Below are 24,043 nucleotides of genomic sequence, written 5' to 3'. Positions count from 1 at the left end.
GCATGTCTTCTGATCACTGTACCAGTCATGGCTGATCTAAAGGAAGCCTCCAGTGCATCATAGCCGCATTTTAAGGAATGATTACTGACCTGCTGAATGTTATGTACCATTTCCTGAACAGATTTTTTGTCTAATGGTTCATCCGAGGACAGTTTTTTAGTTTACTGGTCTAACAAATTCCTGATACTGAATCATGTGGAATTGACAGTTCAAGGCTCTAGCTGAAAGAGTAGCAGAAGTGTAAACTTTTTTACCCCATCTCTCTAAGGCCCTAGATTCCCTTTCAGAGGGGAGGGGGTTTTTGGCAGAGGTAGCTGCTACAGCCTTGGGTCCCTGGAAGAGAGTTTCGGGATCTGCAAAAGGAGCCTTATACAAATGATAATGTGTGTCCGGAACCCTGTAGTACCCATCGGGCTTAGCAGGGGCCGGAGGAAGAGAATCAGGAGCAGTACAAACATCATTAAATGCATCATCCACAACAGTAAGTACTGGAGGAATGGCTAAAGGCCTATGCTGTGGCAAATGCAAAAAGGTTCTAAGCCTTTTCCTAGAGTCTGAAAAATCCTGGCCCTGCCATTGAAATTGTTCCCTCATAGCATGCAAGGTTTCCCCAAAGGAAAATTCCTCAGGCGGAGAGGCAGAAGGAATGGACTCTTCAGCATCAGAGTCTTCATAAGGAGAAAAAGGGCCCTCTGGAGGGTTTGAATTATCTGATTCATCAGAGGAGTCATCTGAAGAAACTGACTCAAGGGGCTCTACTCTAGGCCTCTTCTCTGGAGGTGGGTGAGAGGCCCTATCTGGGTGTGGTTGGGATCCCCGGATCAAGGAAATGAGATCCTCTGCTAGACTAAGCATTTGTGAACTAGAGCTAGGCCTGTGAGAGAGGGTCTTAGCAGGCACAGTTTTGGCAGATTTTGCTGCTTTAGCCCTGGCAAAGGCCTTAATCGACATGGATGCAGGTGGCCTAGCAGCTCCACGTGCAGGGGTAGAAATATCCAAAGGGATAGTATCAGATAAATCCTGAGAACCTGCAAGAGCGGGTGGGATTTCAGTAGCAGATTCAACCATGCTGGATGAGGCCTCGGTAGGAGGTAAGCTTTCGGCCGAAGGAAGAACCGTGGACTCTGTTTCAGCCGAAACAGAGACACTCGCGGTTGGCTTAACCACGGTTTCGGCCGAAACCGCGGACCGCGAGTGTCGGTCCTTTTCCTTGCACTTTAGATATTTGCGTAGTCGGAGTATCCGACGGCATAATGTAAGCAAAAGCGGAGCCGAAAAACTCCTCAGCAAATTCCGACCGACGTCCAAGCGTCCGTCGGTTGAAAGAGGCACAGGCTAGACAAGCTGCTATGTCATGGTCTGGGCCTAAACAAGGTAAGCAGTAAGAGTGGAAATCTTTATGAGGTATTTGTTTCCCACACGTTAAACAGTTATTCACTTTTTCTGACATTGGCTGAGGCAAGAAAGAGTCCCCAATGGGGTACTTAGCTTTTTAGAAGTCTTCGGTAGTAGTAATCTCTGGTTGAGTTACCGGCACTTGCGAACATCTTCTGCTTCGGGCGCCACGCGGCAAGAAAGACTGAGAAAGATGGCGTCGGCTGATACCTTTATACCCGAATAACTGCAGCTATGACGTCGGGTGAAGTGCGACATCAGCCGAGGCCAGACCCAGACTTTGGAATCCGGCCGACCGAAGGGCTGCCTGACGACAGGACAACCCATTTGTAAGGACTGCAGATGCATCCTTGAAGGACATCCAGGACTGCAACAGTGAATACACTCTAACATCTATACTTATGGTAAGTGTACATAACTGTACTACATACTTCATGTTTCACTGCTGCAGTCATCACATTTGGGTAGATTCCCAAAGCTAAGGATGGTAGGAGGAATTTAGACAGCATTACGACCAGCTTTAAGGCCCTGCAAGAGTGCAGCGGCAAAGCCAGCTCTGGATTTAGAGACAATTGGCAAATAGTATTGCTTGGTGAAAGTATGTACAGAAGTCCAGGTAGCAGCTTCTAGGATGTCTCTGGTAGGGACACTTCTGAGAAAGGCTGTAGAGGTAGATGCAGCCCTGGGTGAATTGGGTGCAATCCCCTGAGGGATAGGTTTTCAATGGTGCTTATAGCAGAAATGAATGCAATGACCTATCCATTTAGAAATGGTTTGCTTTGAAATAGCCTTCCCCTCTGCCCCTGTAGCAAATGCCACCAACAGTTGTTCAGATTTCCTTTGAGGTTTAGTCCTGTCCAAATAAAATCCAAGTTGTCTGTGCACATCTAAGGAGTGCAGTATCCGTTCCCATTTGTTCTGGATTAGGAAAAAAGGTTGGCAAATGAATAGACTGATTAAGAGTCACACTGGATACCACCTTGGGAATGAAGGAGGGATTAGTTCTGGGGGACACCCTGTCCGCATGAAAGATGGTGAAAGGCTCCACTGCCATAAGGGCCTGTAATTCAGATACCCTTCTTGCTGAAGTGATTGCTAAAAGGAAGGCGGTTTTCCAAGAAAGGAATTTTAAATCTGCACTAGAAGCTGGAAGAGCGAGTTTCTCCAATACAAAGTTAAGGTCCCAGGTTTCAGTTGGGGCTCTCCTGGGTGGTCTTACATTTTTGGCCCCTCTGAGGAACTGCTTGAGCAGTGGATGAGAGAAGAGGAGAGGTTCTATGTTACAATGAGCTGAAATGGCTGAGGTGTGAATTTTGATGGAGGAAAAAGAAAGGCCCTTGTGAAGCATCTCAGTTAAGTATTGTAGAATCCGAAGTAAGTTGGGCGCTGCTGTGCTCATCCCTTGAGATTGGTTCCAAGCACAGAATCTTTTCCATTTTTCAGCATAAGATTTTCTAGTACTAGGCCTCCTTGCCTCTAAAATGATATCCATCACTGGTTTACTGAGGGATGGTAAAGGAAAAATTAGGTAATTAGCCAGGCTGCTAGATTCAGGGTTTGAAGCGGAGGGTGCAGAATCTGGTTCTCCTGCTGAGACAACAGGGAAGGGGTCTGAGGCAGGTGCCATGGGGCCAACAGTGACACTGTGCAAGAGGGGGTACCAGTGTTGGCATGGCCAGTCTGGTGCAATCAATATCATCATTGGTTTGTCCTGTTTGATCTTTAGTAGTACTTTGGAGAGGAGAGGCAGAGGAGAAAAGGCATAAACCACTTTCCAAGCTTGTTTGTGGGGAGTCCTTGTGCAAAATTTGTCTAATTGGTAGTTCTGGGTGGAGGCAAACAGGTCTATATCTGGGCTCCCCCATTTGTTTGTCAACATGTTGAAATTCTTTGGTTCCAGTATCCACTCGTGTGGGTCCATGAGGTTTCTGCTTAGTCCGTCTGCCAGTGTATTTAGTTTTCCTGGCAGGAATTGAGCTTGTAGATGTACTTGGTAGCTCAAGGCTGCGTTTCATAGTACCATGGCTAGTCTACAGAGGGGATAAGAATGGGTACCGCCTTGCTTATGTACCACATAACAGTGATGTTGTCAGTCTTTACCATTAACTGTCCTGGAAACATGTGGTCCTTAAAGGCTGACAAGAGCATTCCATCAGCTGACATTTCTTTTGGATCGATATGCAGGTGCATTTGACTTGGGTTCCATTTGTCCTGAATGCACTTCCCTGCCAGGTGAGCCCCCCATGCATAGTCTGATGCATCTGTTAGGGTTTGGGCGGCAAGGGGTAGAGTGAATGGCAGTCCCTTGTTTTGGCAGCAAGGGGTAGAGTGAATGGCAGTCCCTTGTTTTGGCAGCAAGGGGTAGAGTGAATGGCAGTCCCTTGTTTTGGCAGCAAGGGGTAGAGTGAATGGCAGTCCCTTGTTTTGGTGGCAGGCCTCTGCCCACCAAAGGAACTCTAACCGTAGGCAAGGTATGACGGGAATCCTCGATTCTAGATCCTGAGAATGTTGACACCATAGGCTTTTTAGATACAATTGTAGTTTCCTCATATGCAGTCTTATAATATGGAATTAGAAGAATGCAGGAGGTCATAAACCCCAAGGCTTGCAGTATTTGCCTTGCAGATAGCAGGGATTTTGTGGCCACTAGTTTGAAGTAGGCTGTCAAATGAATTTGTTTCTCTGGTGTGCGGAAAGCCATCTGGGAAGTTGTATTCAAGCTTGCTCCCAGGAATATAATTTGTTGACAGGGTACCAGGTGTGATTTCTTTTCATTTATGGTGTACCCCAGGCAAGTTAGCACCCTTTGTACAAAAGCCAGATTATTCAAAAGTATGTCCTGGCTTCCTGGCTTTCTGCCTGAATTAGACAATCATCCAGGTATGGGTATATCTGAATATTTCTTTGCCTGCAAAATGCAATGGCTGGAGCTAGGCACTTTGGGAATACCCTGGGCGCAGTAGACAAGCCAAACGGCAGTGCAGAGAACTGATCGTGCATGTAGCCTGTTTTGAAGTGTAGGCACTTCTGCACGATTCCCTGACTGGGATGTGCAGGTATGCTTCCTTTAAATCGAGTGTTGCCAACCAGGCATCTTTGCCTAGCATAGGAAGCAACTGGTGAAGAGTTAGCATCTTGAATTTTGAAATCGCCAAAAAGGTGTTTAAAGTAGACAGGTCCAGGATAGGAAGCCATGAACTGTCTTTTTTGGGTACCTGGAAAAGTCTTGAATAGAAACATTGCCCCTTTTCCTCTTTTGGTACAGTTTGAATAGTCTTTATGCTTGAGAGAGAGTACTTGCTTTTGAGCCTCTGCCCACTAATTTGGGGGTAGATCTGTCCAACTGTTTGGGGTTGGTAAAGTGTGGAAGTGAAATCTGTATCCTTGGGAAACTGTTTAAAACCCATTTGTCCTGGGTAATGAGTTCCCTGTTTTTTGCCTGTAGAGCAATCTTTCCCCCAAAGGGGCAGTCGGCTGACAAGGGCTTGGAAGTTTTTAAGATAAGTCACTGAGACAGTTTACCATAGGGGTGAGTTTTACTACTCCCAGATTTGGAAGTGGGGGCCCCCCACTGCTTAGTCCTGTACATACCCAGAGACTGAAGCCTGGGTGTTCTGCTGGATATGGGTTTGGACTGAAGGCCTGGAAGAGGCAGGAAAGGACCAGTTCTTATAGGGCCAATGCCTACTACATCTTGAAGGTTGTACTTGTAAGAAATCTAACAGTTTGCATAGATTTAGCTTTTTCCTCCATCTTTTTAAGAACTTCTTCTGCCTTGTTGCCAAACAGGCGGTCCTGATTTAAGGGAGCATCCAGTAATTTAGCTTTAACATGATCTGGCAAGGATTGCTCCTTAAGCCAAGCATGCCCTCTAAAGTACAGACCCAGTGACAGCAGCCCTGCAAGATGCCTCTAGTGAATCAAAACTACATTGCAAAGTATGCAAAAACCACCAAATGAAGATAGAATTACGATTTGTATTACCACAAAAGGAAAAACTCCACTGCACTTCTGAAAATTGATTTAATCCACTCGAAGGTAAAAAAGCACAATAACTTCTTCTCCACAAATAATTTTCTCTAGCGCCTCGGCAGAACTTGCCTTTACAGAGTAAAAATTCCACAACACTGAATACTCACTTTAAATACATTTCAAAAGACACACCTCTACTAACAATCAAGTAATTACTATCAATTAATTACCAATTAAGAAGAAGACAAACTACAAGCAGTAAAAAAATGTTAAAAAACATCTATACTAAAAAGAATATGTACATTTTGTTATAAGCTTATACCAAACTTTTCCAAGAACAATCATGATTCAGTCCATTTGGATTTAAAGTATTAAATTTTAGTATAAGACATAATTCCTTTCTCCTTAATATTTGTTTTACATGATGTTCACTACAATATACTTCATTATTAACTTTATCCAATACTGTGGCTTTTAAATTGTCAGGTTTACTATTATGATACTTATAAAAATGTACTGCTAAAGGGCTACTTTCTTTCTGATTTTTAATATCTCTAACATGTTCTTTTAACCTACAACACAACGTTCTTTTGGTTTCTCCTATATAAAATTTACCACACGGGCATTCTATACCATAAATAACTTGTTCTGATTTGCAATTAAAAGTTCCTTTAGTATCAAAAGCAATTCCATTAATAATTTTGAACTGTGGAACTATATACTTACATATAGTACACTTTCCACATTTTTTAGTACCTTGATATTGCACTTGTTTGTACATTAACATCCTTGGTGTTTTAAATCGACTATGTACTATGAAATCCTGAACATTCCTACCTCTACTATAAGAGAAACTAAGCCCACTATTGTTCAGAAATTCCAGTTCCTTTTTAAGAACATTCCAGCTGAACATAACTAGTGTCTTAACTTGTTCAGACAGTACAGAATATGTTGAAACAAAATAAACCATATCTTTTATTTCTTTCTTATTACAGTTGTTGCACTTACTATCATTTTTATAATTATTCTTAATTTTTTTAAGACTATTTAATTCATTCTCAGAATATCCTCTGTTCTTGAATTTATTATAACTTAACAGATATTCTTTCTCCCTCATGTTAGGGTTACTACATAGTCGCTTCACTCTATTAAATTCAGTGTAAGGAATAGATTTAATTACATGTGGTGGATGGTAACTAGTGCCATACAACACCGAACCTGAACCCTGAAACTTCCTATGTATTTGATGTTCTATCAATAAATTATTATATCCTTTTAAAGTAATGTCCAAATATTGTACTGTATTGCCCATTTGTAATCCATCAAATTTTATATTCATATTATTATTCTCTATTTCCATCAAAAACTGATGAATACTATCTTGTCCTCCCCTGCATACAAACAACAAATCATCAATGTAACGGAAATATCTATAGACATATTTTTTATAAAAAGGATTGGCATATATATATATTTTTTCTCAAATATACCCATAAAAATATTGGCATAACTGGGAGCAAATGCAGCCCCCATGGCTGTTCCTTGCCTTTGTCTATAGATTTCTCCGTTAAACTCAAATATATTATTGTTTAAACACATGTGTAACAATTCTAACACATAATCAGCAACAACTGTATCACCTATACATTGCTTAACAGCCAACAGTCCATCCTCATGTTTTATGCTTGTATATAAGCTCACTACATCTATCACCACAAAATACATACTTTCTTCCCATCTTATAGTTTTTATACAATTAATAAGAGAAAATACATCCTTAATATATGATGGCAATTTATATACATATGATGCTAAATATGTATGTAAAAAAATAGAAATTTTGTGTAAAAAACTATCAGTGGCTGAAACTATGGGACGTCCCGGTGGGGGAAACTCATTTTGATGTAATTTGGGTAAACAATAAAAGCATGGCATTCTTGGTTTATTTATATTACATTTTTCTTTCACATCTTTATAAGAAAAATGTCTTAATCTATATCCTTTATCTATAATATACTCATATTTTCTCTGTGCATCCACATATTCAGATATTTCGATTTTTTCATATACTTCATTTTTCTTTAAATGTGTATAACACATATTCAAGTATTGGATGACATTCATTATTACCAATTTTCCCCCTTTATCCGAGGGTTTGAATACCATGTTGTCATTTTGTCCCAAATTTATCAAGCTATTCCATTCTTCTTTATGTAAATTATAATTAATTTGAGCTTGATACTGCTTAAAATAATAAAAATCTGCTTCCAAATTATGTAACAATGATTTATATAAGTATTTAATATTGTCATTGCGATATGGAGGTATAAACGAACTTTTTACCATAATTTTACTTGTATCCAATTCATTATATTCTCTACTATTTAATTCAGAGTCACAAGAAAAAAACTCATCTTCTGTACTGGTTATATTAAGGTCTATAAATTCATTTCCTTCATTTTCCAATATTTACATCCTTGTTATTTTTAAAAAAATCCATAAGGTGTAACTTTCTAGCAAAATTATAAACATCAGCCTTTAACATGTGAATTCTAGGTAGAACAGTTGGAATAAATTTTAGCCCCTTGTTTAGTACATTTCTATCATTTTCTGTTAGTTCAATACCTGACAAATTAACTACATACTCACAGTTCAATGGACATCCCAACTCGTTGTGAAAATCAGTACCATTTACCCCTTTTGTGATACCGCTGATTCCCAAACCTCCTCTGTTGTCCCTGTCCATTCCAACTCCGCTGACTGGAGTGAACATTTTGAAAACATTCCAGTCCCTTGCTGTTTCCTGGATTGGGGAGTGCTGGAAATAATTCGGCATCTGAGTCTTCTTCCGTGTGTGATAAACCGCTTTCAGCTGAAACTTGCCCTTTTCCTCCTGCCACGCCATTATGCTCCGCTCGTTCGAATTGTACTCGCTTCCGGTTCCCTTTGGTGTTAAATAGGAACGCCCTCTTGTTGTCGTAATCACGCAAATCCCTATGCAACTTGTTTTTCTTCCGTTCTATTAAATCTGACTCATAGTCCAATAATTGCTGATTTGTTTGCATTAGAAACTGTTGTAAGTCCTCATTTTTGATTTTGTTACAGATTTCCACACATAGATTCTTGATTTCTTCCCTTAACTTCTGTTTTTAGATTGTCTCTTTCTATTAATATCTGAACCCAGTCTCTACTGCACCGATGTGCAGCTTGTATCCATCTGTCATGGAACTGTTTATCCTCGGCATTCATCAAATCAAACGGAGTCGATGGACTTATGACAGTTAGACCCGAGGAGTAATGTCCAACTCCTCATACCGCTGTAAACTTTGAAGATTCAAAAAAACAGATGTTTCTTTGTATAACAATTTCTCTATTTGAGAAAATAGTTCTTGAATATCAGGAGCAACTGTAGCATCAGATTTCCTGCCAATTCTATAAACGGATTTTGCTGCCACAGTTTTCTGTCCTGCTGCCATTTATTATACATTGCTGAAGCTCTTTCAGGAACGGAAACATCTTCTCTGCCTATTCCATTACTAACATTCAAGGCACCCACTGTACCATTAGATGAGACCAAGAAACTGTCCATAGATTTTTGAGTATTGTCCATACCGGATTCTCTAAACATTCTTGGAAGTGCAGCAAAGGAGTCACTAGCCATGAATATGCAAAAACCACCAAATGAAGATAGAATTACGATTTGTATTACCACAAAAGGAAAAACTCCACTGCACTTCTGAAAATTGATTTAATCCACTCGAAGGTAAAAAAGCACAATAACTTCTTCTCCACAAATAATTTTCTCTAGCGCCTCGGCAGAACTTGCCTTTACAGAGTAAAAATTCCACAACACTGAATACTCACTTTAAATACATTTCAAAAGACACACCTCTAACAATCAAGTAATTACTATCAATTAATTACCAATTAAGAAGAAGACAAACTACAAGCAGTAAAAAAATGTTAAAAAACATCTATACTAAAAAGAATATGTACATTTTGTTATAAGCTTATACCAAACTTTTCCAAGAACAATCATGATTCAGTCCATTTGGATTTAAAGTATTAAATTTTAGTATAAGACATAATTCCTTTCTCCTTAATATTTGTTTTACATGATGTTCACTACAATATACTTCATTATTAACTTTATCCAATACTGTGGCTTTTAAATGGTCAGGTTTACTATTATGATACTTATAAAAATGTACTGCTAAAGGGCTACTTTCTTTCTGATTTTTAATATCTCTAACATGTTCTTTTAACCTACAACACAACGTTCTTTTGGTTTCTCCTATATAAAATTTACCACACGGGCATTCTATACCATAAATAACTTGTTCTGATTTGCAATTAAAAGTTCCTTTAGTATCAAAAGCAATTCCATTAATAATTTTGAACTGTGGAACTATATACTTACATATAGTACACTTTCCACATTTTTTAGTACCTTGATATTGCACTTGTTTGTACATTAACATCCCTGGTGTACATTGCAAAGTATGTTTTCCAACCTTTTCAGCAGAATGCATTAAATCCTGTAAATCCTTATTTTTCAGCACAATCAGGAATCATCATTTTCTGTTTAAGCAATCCAATTTGTTGCTGATACTTTAACATAAGAAACTGACAGTTTAAGGCCCTAATGGCCAAGGTTGCAGAAGTGTGTGTGCATACCTTCTTACCCCATCTATGCAGCACCCTGGAGTCTCTATCAGAAGGGGTAGGATTTTTGGCATTAGTAGCTTTAATGCCCTTGGGTCACTGTGAAATGGTCTCAGGACCCGCAGTAGGATTTTTGAAAATGAACTTGTCAGAGTCAGGAACCCTGTAATATCCATCAGGTTTTCTGGGAGCAGAAGATAATCAGGGGCCAAACTAGATTCCGAAAAGGCATCATCAACAATGTCTAGTACAAGAGGGATAGCTAAAGGCCTGTGCTGGGGCAGGAGCAAGAAATCCCCAAGCCTCTTTTTCGAATAAGGGAAATCCTGACTTTCCCAACGAAAAAGCTCCCCAAGACTATGCAAGGTTTCAACAAAAGAGAAATCCTCTGGGGGGGGGGTGCAGAGGGAATAGAGTCCTCAGCATCAGTATCCTCACAGGCAGATCAGGGTAAATCCTGGTCAGGGGAAGCAGAAATTTCAGAATCCTGGTCAGAAGTAGCATAAGCAAACTCAGTCCTAGGTCTCTCAGTGGGGGAAGGTTGGCTTCTCCTGATTAAAGTAATAAGGTCTTCAGCCATTCTTATTTGTTTTTTAGGCAGAGGCCTGACCATGCAGTCTGGGCGTCGATTTTCTAGGCATGGTTCGAGTTTTAGGCCTTTAAGAAGATGGCGTTGGTTTAATACGCAAGTCAGTAGACCCAAATACACCCTCAGAAGCCAGTGCCTGCACAGCGGCTCTGGACCCATCCAAGGTAGAGACATCTACAGGTTCCAGAGGTGAAGCATCTCACAGCATACCGGACTCCGAATGGGTCTCAGTAGAGGCCTGCGAATCTGAAGTAGCGGATATCAGGGGCTGTGAAAGCCCCTGAGTACCAGCAAACTTGCGACTGGCTTAACAGAAGCGTTGTCGGCAGCTTTGGACCTAGGCGGCCTGTCTCTGTCTTTATCTATGCATTTTTTTGGAATGTCGGTAGTCTGATGGCTTACCGAAGACGTATCTGGATAATTGAACAGAGCACCAAAATATTTAGAAGCGAAAATATACTGATGAAGTATAGTTCGTTGTTTAAATAAGGAACAAAACCGAAAACGAGGTAGGTTGTGGTCAGGGCCGAGGCAAGGAATACAGTACGAATGAAAATCTTTAGGAGGTATTTGCTTTCCACAAGAAATGCAATTATTTACTTTTATTGACATCGGTTTAGAGCAAGAAAAAAAAAAAGTTTCCCCAACCGGGTACTTGGCTTTTAGTTGAAGACTTCGGATCTGAAACGCGAAAATGAAAATTTCAGGAGTCGGCCGACTGGCACTTCTGAATGCTTCTGCTTCGGGCACCGCACGGCAATAAAGACTGATGTAATGGCGTCGGCTGCATGTTTTATACCCCTGACTACCGGACGTCATGGAAGAAGAGACAGCAACCAACGCAGTTCCCAAGACTTTGTTAATCAGGCCGACTGAGGGCTACGGCAAGCAGATAACCAAAATGTGATGACTGCAACAGTGAAACGAAGAACATCAAGCAGGTAGGTTTATTTGAGGATATCCTGCAGAAGTCTTAATGGGGAATGATTTTAATGATGAAGGACCTTGTATGCATGCAGTTACATGCAGTCAAGCTTAGAGACAGGCATGTAGTTCTGGTAGCCTAGGGGAGAGACAGTCAGATCCTCTGCCTGAAGCTGGGGCTGGTGATGTGGTTACTTCAGGGAGGGAGATATCTTGTGGCAGTGAGCCTGAAGGTGAACCACAGCTGCTGGTTGGTACTGGTGTTCCCGTGGACATGGTGACTGCAAGATAGTACAGTTTTGTACCTACCATAAATGTAGATGTTAGAGTGCCTTCACTGCTGCAGTCATTACACTTGGGTTATCCTGCCATCAGGTGGTCCCCACAGTCTGCCAGAGTTCCAAAGTCTTGGTCCGGCATTGGTTGCTGTCGCTTCTTCCCTGACGTTAGTGCGTCAGGGGTATACAAGATGCAGCAGATGCCATTTTCTTCAGTTTTTCTTGCCCCAGATGTCAGGTGCCCCCAAAAAGGTAGGCAATACATATTGCTAATAAAACATATCATAATGTAAAAACAAAACCTTCAGTAACCAGCAAATACACCACATAGGTAGTATAGTGTAGAAAGGTATAGATATGACCCAGGTAAGAAAGGGGGGATGGCGGTTGGGTAACCAGGACTGCAGCAGTGAAGACACTCTAACATCTTCATTTATGGTAGGTACAAAACTGTACTATGTTCATCGTGTTTCACTGCTGCAGTCATTACACTTGGGTTGAATCCCAAAGCTGAGTCAGGGTGGCTGGTTCTATAGAGGATTTGGTATGGCTATGAGGCCCTGCAGCACTGCAGTGTCAAAGCCAGCTCTGGATCTAGAATAAAGAGGCAAGTGGTAATGCTTGGTAAAGGTGTACACTGAACTCCAAGTTGCAGCTTCAAAATGTCTTTGGTAGGTACTCCTCTAAGGTAGGCAGTAGAAGTGGCAGTTGCCCTGGTGGAATGTGGTCTAGTTACTAGGTACAGGTTTCCCATGCTGTGTGTAGTAGAACTGGATACAGTGTCCTATCCACTTTGAAATACCCTTTCCCTGTGATCCTGCAGCATATGATACAAACAATTGTTCAGTTTTTCTGAAAGTTTTTGTTTTGTCCAAGTAGAAACGTAATTGTCTGTGTATGCCCAAGGAGTGTAGAAGTCTCTCCCCTTTATTCTGGGGATTTGGATAAAAGGTTGGCAAGTGAAAAGTTTGGTTAAGAGCCACACTGGATACCACATTAGGCATAAAAGAAGGGTTTGTTCTTAAAGAAACCCTGTCTTGGTGAAAAATGATGAAAGGTTCAACTGCCATTAGTGCCTGTAGTTCTGAGACTCTTTGTGCTGAGGTTATTGCCAGAAGCAGAGCAGTTTTCCATGATACATATTTTAATTCTGCTGAATTGGCTGGCTCAAAAGGAGGTAAAGTGAGTTTTTCCAAGACAAAATTGAGGTCCCAAGTAGGTGTTGGTGCTCTCCAGGGTGGTCTTATGTTTTTAGCCCCTCTGAGGTACTGCTTTAGCAATGGATGAGAGAAAATAGGAGGATCTGTGTTGTAATGAGCCGAGATGGCAGAGGCGTGGATCTTAATGGATGAGAAGGATAGTCCTTTGTCCAGCATCTCAGTTAAGTATTGTAGTATCTGAGGAATGTTTGGGACAAGAGGGTCAAGGCTTTGAGCCTGGTTCCAGGCAGAGAATCTCTTCCACTTTTCTGAATAAGATTTCCTGGTGCGGCCTCCAAAATGACATCCATAACAGCTTTAGAGAGAGTTGTTGTCCGTTTGGCTAATGAATCTGCCATGCAGCCAGATTTAAGGTTTTGAGCTGACTGTGCAGAATCTGATTGTTTTGCTGAGTCAGCAGGTGTGGAATTTGAGGCAAAAATCCTAGGTGGGCCTTGGGCTAAGTTCTTTAAGATTGGGTACCAATGTTGGCATGGCCAGCCTGGAGCAATCAGGATAATCTGTGTTTTTCTTGTCTGGCTTTTAGGAGTACCTTTGAAAGGAGAGGCAGTGGAGGGAAAGGCATAAACTTTTAGGTTTCCAGCTGAAAAAAAGGAGCATCCACTTTCCATGCTTGTATGTGATACGTCCTTGTGCAGAATTTTTGTAGTTGGCAATTCAGTGGGAAGGTAAAAAGATCTATGTCCAGGCACTCCCATTTTTGCATTATCATGCTGAAGACTTGTGGATTTAATTTCCGCTCGTGAGGATCCATGATGTTTCTGCTCAAGTCGTCTGCCAAAGTATTTTTCTTTCCTGGCAGGAATTGTGCTTGCAGATGAACTTGTTAAATTAGAGCTGTGTTCCACAAGGTCATGGTTTGTCTGCATAGGGGGTAAGAATGAGTGCCTCCTTGCTTGTTTATGTGCCACATTACTGTGGTGTTGTCTGTCTAATTGTCCTGGATGCAGAAGGTCCTTGAAAGCTGTTGGGGCATTTTGTACAGCCAACATCTCTTCTTGATTTATGTGGAGATGCATTTGGTCTGTGGTCCACTTGCCCTGAATACATTTTCCTGCCATGTGTGCTCCCCAGGCGTAATCCGAAGCATCTGTTGTTAAAGTCTGCCTGGCTGTGGGTGAAAGGCTGACCCTTGTTGAGGTGACATGCCTGTGCCCACCATCGAAGCTCCTGTTGTAGGCAGGGAATTTGTGGTATTACTGTTTCCAAGCTGTGAAAGAGTTGAGTCCAAACAATTTTAAGGTACCATTGTAATATCCTCATATGCAGTCTGGCATATGGAATTAGTAGTATGCAGGATGCCATGAATCCCAAGGCCTGCAGAATTTTTCTTGCAGGGAGCTGGGACTTTGTTGCCATTAATTGAAAATACTGAGTCAGTTGTCCTTGTTTGTCTGGCGTGAGATAAGCCATCTGGGCCGTTGTATTTAAGCTGGCAGCCAGGAATATTATCTCTTGTGAGGGCACTAGTTTTGACTTCTTTTCATTTGTGTGTACCCTAGGCAAATTAGCAACCTTTTTACAAATACCAGATGCTTTAGAAGAATGTCCTTGCTCTCTGCTTGAATCAGGCAGTCGTCCAGGTACGGATATATTTGAATTCCTTTTTGTCTGAAAAATGCAATTACTGGTGCCAGACACTTTGTGGAGACCCTGGGCGCAGTAGATAAGCCAAAGGGCAGTGCAGAGAATTGGTTGCGCATTGAACCAGCTATGAATCTGAGGTATCTTCTGCAATTTTGTCTGATTGGACCTCAAAGAGGCATACCTGCATGTCCCTAAGTAACAAGCCAAGCCTTCTTGCCCAACATGGGAAATAGCTGCTGTAGTGTCAACATTATGAATTTCGGAACATCTAGGTAAGTATTTAGAGTAGAAAGGTCTAATATGGGTCTGCAGGCTTTGTCCTTTCTGGGGACCAGGAAAAGGCTAGAGTAAAATCCTTGTCCCTGCTGTGGCACTTTTTGAATAGCTCTCATGTCCATGAGGGTTGTAATTTGCTTTTGTGCCTCTGCCCATTGATTTTGTGGCAGGTCTGGCATTCCTTTTAGCCTTGGTAAAGTGTGAAAGTAGAACCTGTAACCTTGAGGCACAATATTCAGAACCCATTTGTCTTGGGTGATTGCTTGCCAATTTTGAGAAAAAAAATGGCTAATTTTCCCCCTAAGGGAGCTGTCAAAAGGGAAGAGCTTGGCATTGGAAGGGGGAAGTCATTGGCACGGTTTCCTGTAAGGCTGTTACTTGTCTTCACCTCCTTTTGGGGTTGAAGCACCCCACTGTCGTGGTCTGTACGAGCCTTGGGGCTGAGATCTGCCTGTTGGGCATCTGCCTCTTTGTGGCCTGTCTGACTGGAAAGGACCAATTCTTTGTAGGCCAATTTTTGCTAAATCGAGGTGGCTGTACCTGTAAGAAAATCCTTCACTGTTTGCATAGATTTTGCCTTATCCTCCATTTTCTTTAATACCTCCTCTGCCTTAACACCAAATAAAATATCTTGCTGTAAAGGAGCATCCAATAATTTTGCCTCAACATGACCTGGTAAACTTTGTTCTTTTAACCAGGCATGCCTTCGAATCACGGATCCTGTAACTGCTGCTCTACAAGAAGCCTCTAATGAATCAAAACCACATTGCAAAGTATGTTTTCCCACTTGTTCAGCTGCATCCAATAAATCCTGCATTTCCTTATAGACAGGATGTTCTGCACTTGTACTCGTTTTCTGTTTTAACCGAGACATTAAATATTGTTGGTATTTAAGCATGTGAAACTGGCAATTTACAGCCCTCACTGATAAAGTTGCAGAAGTGTAAACTTTCTTCCTCCATCTGACTAATGCTCTAGAATCCCTGTCAGAGGGAACTTGATTTTTAGCCGTGGAAGCCTTTACCCCTTTGGGACCCCGGGGAAGTAGTTTCTGGGTCAGCAACAGGGTTTTTATAAAGAAATTTGAGAGAGTCAGAACTCTAATACCTGCCTGGCTCGACTGGAGCAGGGGGTAAAGAATCAGGATTTAAACTGGATTCAGAGAACACATCGTCCACAATATCCAACACTCACAGAATAGCAAGGGGCCTGTGCTGAGGCAATAAAAGAAAGTCTGAGCCTTTTCTTGGATTCTGAGTAATTGTGGCTCTCCCAATGGAAATGCTCCCTCATGGTATGTAAAGTTTCCCCAAAAGAATAATCCTCAGGAGGAGAGGCTGAAGGAATCGATTCTTCAGCATCAGAGTCCTCATTGGGGGGGGTATCCCTGGTCTGAAGAGGAATCAGAATATATGAAAACATGGTCAGAGGAATCAGTCTGTATCCTACCTAGGCCTTTTATCAGGAGGGGGATGGGAACCCCTGATCAGAGTAATTACTCTTCAGCCATTTTGAGCATCTGTTTTTTAGGCATGGAGGCCTGTCCAGGTGAATGCTGTACTTGCTTCTTTGCCTTTAATGGAGCTTTAGACTTGGCTGCAGTTTTAATGGCAAGTTGTGAAGGTCTGAAAACACCCTCAGATGCCGATGCCTGCTCAGTGGCTCTGGACCCATCTGAAGGGTTAGTCTCCATAGATCAACACCTTGAGTATACAGAGGTCTAGGCACCTCCACGTGGGAGTAGTTAGCGGCCTGTGGCTCTGAGGTAGCTGGTGTCAGGTGCTGCGAAGAGCCTCACAGAACCGGCGACTGGCCTAGAAGAGGCTTCGTAAGTTTTGGACCTCGGATACCTGTCCCTATCTCTGCGTTTTTTGTGTATTCTGACAGCATGGTATAATTAAATCTTCAGCCAAAGTAATGGCGACCAAAATCAAACAGAGTCTTTATAAGTGCTTTGTTAAGTCTAGCACAAAACAGACAACTAGTGACGTCGTGATCTGGGCATAGGCATGGAATACAGTAAGAATGAAAATCCTTACGAGGTATTTGCTTCCCACAAGAAATACAATTACCTTTTACTGACATCGGTCTGAGGCAAGAAAAAGTTTCCCCAACGGGGTACTTAGCTTTACTGAAGACTTCGGTTCTGAAAATCGAATCTGATATCTCAGGAGTCGGCCGACTGGCACTTGCGAACTGCTTTTGCTTCGGGCACCGCGCGGCAAGAAATACTGAAGAAAATGGCGTTGGCTGCATCTTCTATACCCCTGACGCACTGACATCAGGGAAGAAGCGACAGCAACAGACACCGGACCAAGACTTTGGAATTCTGGCAGACTGCGGGACCGCCTGACAGCAGGATAACCCAAGTATGACTGCAGCAGTGAAACACGATGAACATCAGAGGTAAATGGTAGTACCAGGCTGACAGGGAGGCACCACTGTCAGAAGATACTAGGCTTCCTGTGGAAGTGGAGCTGGGAGAGGTTACAAAGAGTTGAGACAGGGTGAGCTTTCGGATCCTACTTTACGAGGCTTGAGAGAGGTAGCTAAGGAGGCAACTGATGCTCAAGGAAAGAGAGGTAGCTAAGGAGGCACCTGATGCTCAAGGAAAGAGAGAGAGTCTGTATACTGGAACAGAGGGCTTGAGGGTGAGGTAATACAGCAGTTGGTAGTGCCCACAGCCTACCATCTGGCACTTCTAGCCATAGCCCATGACATTCCTTTGGCAGGTCACATCGGCATAAAATGTACTAAGAGATGAATTATGCAGAATTTACACTTATACTGGCCTGGGATTGCAAAGGATGTAAACAGGGTACTGCAGGACCTGTGAACAGTGCCAAAAGGTAGACAAGGTTACTGCTCAGTTGATGTCTGACACTGAAGAGCCATTTCAGAGGGTAGCTGTGTATATCATGGGGACTGAGTACAAGTATATCCTGGTAGTAGTAGATTATGTTACTAGATACCCTGAGGCAGCGGCTGTCCTCCACTGAGGCAGAGAAAGTGGCAAATGCTTTGTTAGATAACTTCAGCAGAGTAGGTTTTCCAAGGGAGATACTGACTGACTGGCAGAGATACCTATATGTCAGACCTGCTAGCTTGTTTGTAGAAGTGTTGTGGGGTGATGCATCTAAAAACCACCCCCTACCATCCCCAGACTAATGGTCTTGTGGAGAGGTTAAACTCTACATTAAAGACTATGCTACTAGCATTTGCATACCAGTTTAAAAGGGAGTGGGACAAATATTTGCCCCATTTACTATTTGCATACAGAGAGGTACCTCGGGAATCTACAGGGTTTTCACCCTTTGAGTTGCTATATAGGCACAGGGTAAGAGGGCCTTTAGAATTGATTTGTGACGAGTGGGAGGCTGAGTGCGATTCCCACAGGGAGTCTGTTATGGCACATGTCCTAAACTTCAGGACAAGGCTTAGGTAGCTCATAGGTAGGTACTAGGGTATCAGCCCAAGGGCCTAAGTAAGCCTAGCCAACAAGTTTCCCTGGCTTACGCCACCCAAGAAACATTTTTCCTGTGCCCTTGTAGAGCAGAAGTAATCACCGGGGTATATTTCCTATTTCCCATCCACTCAAGATTTTTCTTGAAGAGTGCTAATGAGAAACTTTCCTTGATATAGATGGGTAGCTTGTTCCACAGTATGGGAAGTCTCTGGGACAGGAATCTATCCCTCCAGCATGTCCTGTTTATTGTGGTGACAAGATTTAGGTCCCTAGAGCATGTAGCTCGGAGGGATTGGGATTTCTTTAGGTGTAGCATGTCCAACAGCTCTGGATTTGACATAGCTTTATATGTTGGGCAGAGATCACCTCAGAGTAGATGATAGGCTACAGAGTAAAGCTGGAGTTTTTTTGAGATGGTCAGTGTAGGGCATCTGTGGCCAGTAATCCTCTTTGTGAGGTACTTCTGTGGCCTTTCCATCTGCTGCTGCAGATGTCTTGTGAGGTACATTCCAAAAGGGGCATTGTACTCTATAATGGGTCTAATGAGTGTCGAGTAGAGGGGAACAATGACCTCTTTTTTCCTAGATGAGAACCCTTTTGTGATGAGGTGTGCCACATAGAAGGATTTCCTGACTACTGTGGGGATGTGATTATGAAAGGAGAGACTACTGTCCACCTGGATCCCCAGGTCTCATCACACATTTGGCGTTAAGTAGACCAACGCCTATGTGGTAGTTCATGGGTACAGAGTTTTTAACAAAGGGGATGACCATGCACGTTTTGGCACTGAGCTTGAGGCCATGGCTCTGACACCAGGCATATGTCTCAGTAAGGCCCTTCTGTAGGATGTCCACATCATTTGGGGACTCAACTATCTATGGCTCCTAGTTTGCAGTCATCTGCGAATTTCATTAGCCGAAGGCATTCTGTGTTAACCTGCCCTTCAGAGAAGTAGATACAAAATATGAGGTGTCCCAGGACTGAACCCTGTGGTACTCCACATCATTGGTTTGAAGTCTGATTTGGAGTCTGCAACTTTTACAGTGTGGGTTCTGTCAGTGAGCCACTTGGCAACACATGTGACATAGGGATTTATACCTAGTCTAGTGAGTTTAGCTATAATTCCAGAATGGGGGATGGTGCTGAAAGCCTTGACGAGGTCAAGATAGGCTGTGTGAACCACCTTACCCTAGTCTACAGCTTTGGCGACTGCCTGAAAGAAGTCAAAGAGGTTCAAGAGGCATGATCTGCCTTTCACAAACCCGAACTGGGTGTGGTCCAGAATTTGGAGGTTACCAATGTCTTTGTTTAGGAGTTCCATAATGATACGTTCCATGGCCTTACAGACCAGGCTCGTCAGGCTAATAGGGAGACAATTCCCAGGATCAGTGGTAGCTCTCCCTTTGTAGTGTGGGTTAACTGTTGCTTTGCACCATTCAGTGGGCGCAAAGCCTAATGTGAGACTATGATTGAACATGGTGCTTAGGTGGGGAGCCAGTTTGTTCTCAAGTTCATGTAAAACACAGCTTGGGATGTTGTGCGGTCCCCATGGATGCTGTGTTTTTGGCTTTAGAGAGTGCAGCTTTTACATGCGTAATCGTGATTACAAGAACTCTGCATTCTTCCTGTATAGTTATGGGCCCTTTAGGAACAGGGTAAAGTTAGCACGGACCCTATCTGCCAGGACATTGGCAATATCAGTTGGTTCTGTAATTTTCATGCCATTGTGCTGCAACTCAGAGCAGATCTGGGTGTTGCCATTGAGATTCTTGACATAGCTATAGAATGCTTTGTGGTTGTCCCTAGAATCAGTGGCAATTTTTGTGTTTTCGTAGCTAACTTTGGAGGATCTTATAAGGGGACCTCAGCTTCTTACTGAGGCTGACTAGGGAACTCCTTTACTCATGGGATTTTGCTCTCTTTTGCAACAGTTTCTTTCTTCTGTTGTAGAGTTTGTTTATGGCAAGGGACCACCAGATTGGCTTCCTTTTTTTGGAAGACAGCATCTTGGTTCTACTTGGGATAGCACGATCCATGCACTCATGTAAGTGATTATGGAGTGCATTTGTGTGCGATTCAGCAGTCGTAACTGTACTGTCCATCTGCATGGGTGTCTGAAGTTGATCACTTTTGTCTTAAGAAGCATGAAGTTGGCTTTGGAGAAATTTTTTTACCATGATTTCCTTAACGGGGGTGGGGGCGGGATGTGGATATCTAGGGTGATTAGCTTATGGTCAGATCTGACCAACAAGGAGTCGACTTCAGGTGTGCAACACCAGTCACTCATGTTGGTAATGACTAGGTCTAGGATATTGTTGCCCCTGGTGGGGGTGTGGATAAGTTGATCTAGGGCATCGGAATTTATGAATTCCAGAAAGCGTTGAGCGACCCGAGACGTACCTCCCTGGACTACACGAGTAGTTTTCCCAGTTAATGGTGTGGTAGTTGAAAAATTGCCCATTATTAGGATGTTTGGTTGAATCCTAATATTTTCCAGTATATTAAGAAAAGAGGAGTGGGAATCCTGGAGCATGGTGGGTTTTGCCCAGAGTTAATTGCACTTGGATAATCTCGGATGCATTATGCTGAGCAATTAGCTCGGAGGTGTGGATATCCTTAATGAACATAGACACACCTCCGCCTTTGTTGTTCTGGTCCAAGTTAGGTGGCCAAAAAGTGTTGCAATAGAGGCAAACCAACCACGAATTAAGTCCAAAAATATAGTTTATTCAGATACAGCGTGAACAGGAAATAAACGCTCTTCTAAATCCAAACCATGCGTTTTCGTCCCAATGATTAGTACTTCATCAGATGAAGATATTTTTGGACTTAATTCGTGGTTGGTTTGCCTCTATTGCAACTCTTTTTGTGGTTTATTGGTCGTGTTTTGAGTTGCTTCACTCGGTTTTTGGATGGCCAAAAAGTGTGATACGAGTTATAGCCAGACAATGCAGGGGTGATCTCTGGAGCCTTGAACCAGTCTCAGTCACTGCACAGATTTCGATGTTCTCAATTTTTAGGGAGTGCATTTTGAGATTTAGACTTCTAGCAATGAGTAGAATTACCCTCAGTTTTTGCTTGCCTGTTCGTGTTGCGGTGGTGAATTTGTCATTTGAACCTTGCCTAAAAAAGGCACTATAGGGGCAGCAAAGGTCTTGGCCAGTATCTGGAATCCCAGGGGTGACGGGTGCAGGCCATCTCTGGCAAAGCATCATGGTCCGTCGACCATGTTGTCCCAGTCAGACAGATACTGGATCCCCTTAGAATGACACCAGAAGCTTAGCCAATTGTTGAAGTCAATCATTTTGTCCTTGTACTGTGGTATCAATCTGGGCAAAGGCAGGATGCTACTCAGGGCTAGGGTCATACCTGCCTGGGCTACAAGGTCGGAGAGCTCTTCCATCTCTCTTTTCATGTAGTCCAGGGAGGTACGTGTCGTCATTCAAACCAACATGGACAATGAAAGGGTCATTGTCCATGGGTTTGGTCCAGGAGAACCTGGCAGTAGCCCAGCAGCAGAAAGTGGTTTGGTAGGACAGGAAGACTCAAGCCCAAGAGTATACTGTGGGGCAACAGGTTATGGTATTCACTCCTGGCAGACACAATAAGTTGTAGGCAGCTTGGGAGGGACCCTTTGAAGTGGTAAGGAAATTCAGTGATCTTAGCTACATGATGAACGTTGTAGGTTGAAAGCAGGGACATAAGTTGTACCATGTTAATGCGATTAAACCCCATCATGACAGGGAGGTCCTGGTGCCAAGCATTTGCAGTGGATGGCAGAGGAATCTGAGGGGGATCTAGTGACAGATGTTCTCAGAGAGCGGCTCAGACTGAAACTTCTGTGGAAGAGATGGCAATATCTCGGTGGCTATCCACTATTCAGGTTAAAGAAATACAAACAGTGTTACAGGAGTTTGGGGGCATGTTCACTGGGAAACCTGGGTGCAGCCACCTAGTACAGCACCATGTGGGTACAAGACCTCAAAGGCCCATTAAGAGAGCTCCTTTATAGGGTGCCTCAGCAAGTCAAACAGACTTTGAAAGAGGAGATAAGGAGATGTTGGAGCAGAGGTTAATCCAGGATTCCAGCAGTCCTTGGGCTTCCCAAGTAGTGTTGGTATCTAAGAAGGATTCTGCATAGACTACAGAAAGTTGGAGTCAAATGCTTACCCCATGCTTAGAACAGTTGGGTGGGGCTAAGTATCTGACCAATACTGACCTGACCAAGAGATACTGGCAGGTGCCCTCGACTCCCATTGCTATACAGAGGTCAGCTTTTGTAACATCTTTTGGATTACACAAGTTTACAAGAATGCCCTTTGGAATGAAAAATGCCCCAGCGACCTTCCAGAGGTTAGTAGATCTTATTTTAGTAGGAGTAGGAGACTATGTTCTCGATCATTTAGACAATATTGCCATTTACAGTCATTCCTGGCAAGAGAACCATCAACATGTCAGGGAGGTCTTGGGTAGATTAAAAACAGCAGGGCTGACCATTAAGCCTAAATAGACAGGTGGGTATGGCAAAGTTCACCTACCTAGGACAGAGTAGGGAGTGCTAAGATTAGACCAGAACCTGCCAAAGTGGAAGTTACTCAGGCGTGACCTATCCTGGTTACTAGAAATCAGACAGCAGCATCTCTAGGTACAGCAGGGTACTACAGAAAATTTGTGCCCAACCACAGTACAATAGCTGTACCCCTTACTAACCAAACATGGAAAAAAAAGCCTGATAAGGTAGTGTGGACCACAGACTGTGAGCAGGCATTTCAAAAGTTTAAAGAAGCTTTGGGGGGACCCCCTGTGTTACTCAAGCCGGATTACAGCAATGAATTTATTGTGCAGGTGGACGCTTCAAATTATGAGGTGGGGGCTGTACTCAGCCAGGTTTCCTCAGAGGGAGAAGAGCATCCTGTGGGATATTCTCAGCCGTAGACTGCAACCCAAGGAGGAATGTTATGCAACTATAGAGAAAGAATGCGTAGATATAGTATGGGCATTGCAAAAGGTTTAGCCGTTCCTATATGGGAGAAAATTAATTGTGGTTACAGACCATAACCCTTTAACATGGCTAAATAGAGTCAGTAAGCAAAATACCAAGTTACTGAGGTGGAGCATTGGGTTAGAAGGACATGACAAAGTACAGTTGTGTACACTTATCATAAATGTAGATGTCCAAGTGTATTCACTGTTGCAGTCATTACATTTGGGTAATCTGCTTGCAGGTTGCCCTCAGTTGTCCTGATTAACAGAGTCTTGGGCCCTGCCTCAGTTGCTCTCCCTTCTTCCATGACGTCAGGGGTATAAAACATGCATCTGATGCCATTACATCAGTTTTTCTTGCCCCAGATGTCAGGTGCCCCTCCCTAATGGGGAGCAATTAAACAAAAACACACAGGTATACATCCAACAAAAAAGCAAATACACCAAAAAGGCTTTTAAGCATAGTAAAAGGAAGGTAGGAGGTATAGCCAAAAGAAGTTAGGGGGCAGGAGGGAGGGTAACCAGGACTGCAGTGAATACACCAACATCTATATTTATGGTAAATGTACACAACTGTACTATGTTCTTTGCGTTTCACTGTTGCAGTCATTACACTTGGGTAGATTCTCAAAGCTATGGTTGGGAGGAGGAGTCCAGATAGCATTAAGGCCAGCTATAAGGCCCTGCA

The 24,043-nt window shown here is 42.9% G+C and overlaps 1 protein-coding gene across 3 annotated transcripts in view; it reads right to left on the bottom strand.

Moving 5' to 3' along the window:
• NCEH1 (neutral cholesterol ester hydrolase 1) overlaps positions 1-24,043 on the bottom strand; it is a 726,876-nt gene that overhangs the window by 568,433 nt on the left and 134,400 nt on the right. The gene's annotated exons all lie outside the window — the stretch shown is intronic.

The sequence above is a fragment of the Protopterus annectens genome, chromosome 4.part1 (assembly GCF_019279795.1).
Source record: "Protopterus annectens isolate FY-2018-M chromosome 4.part1, PAN1.0, whole genome shotgun sequence".
Classification (NCBI taxonomy): Eukaryota; Metazoa; Chordata; order Ceratodontiformes; family Protopteridae; genus Protopterus; species Protopterus annectens.
This window is presented reverse-complemented; position numbering and strand designations above follow the sequence as displayed.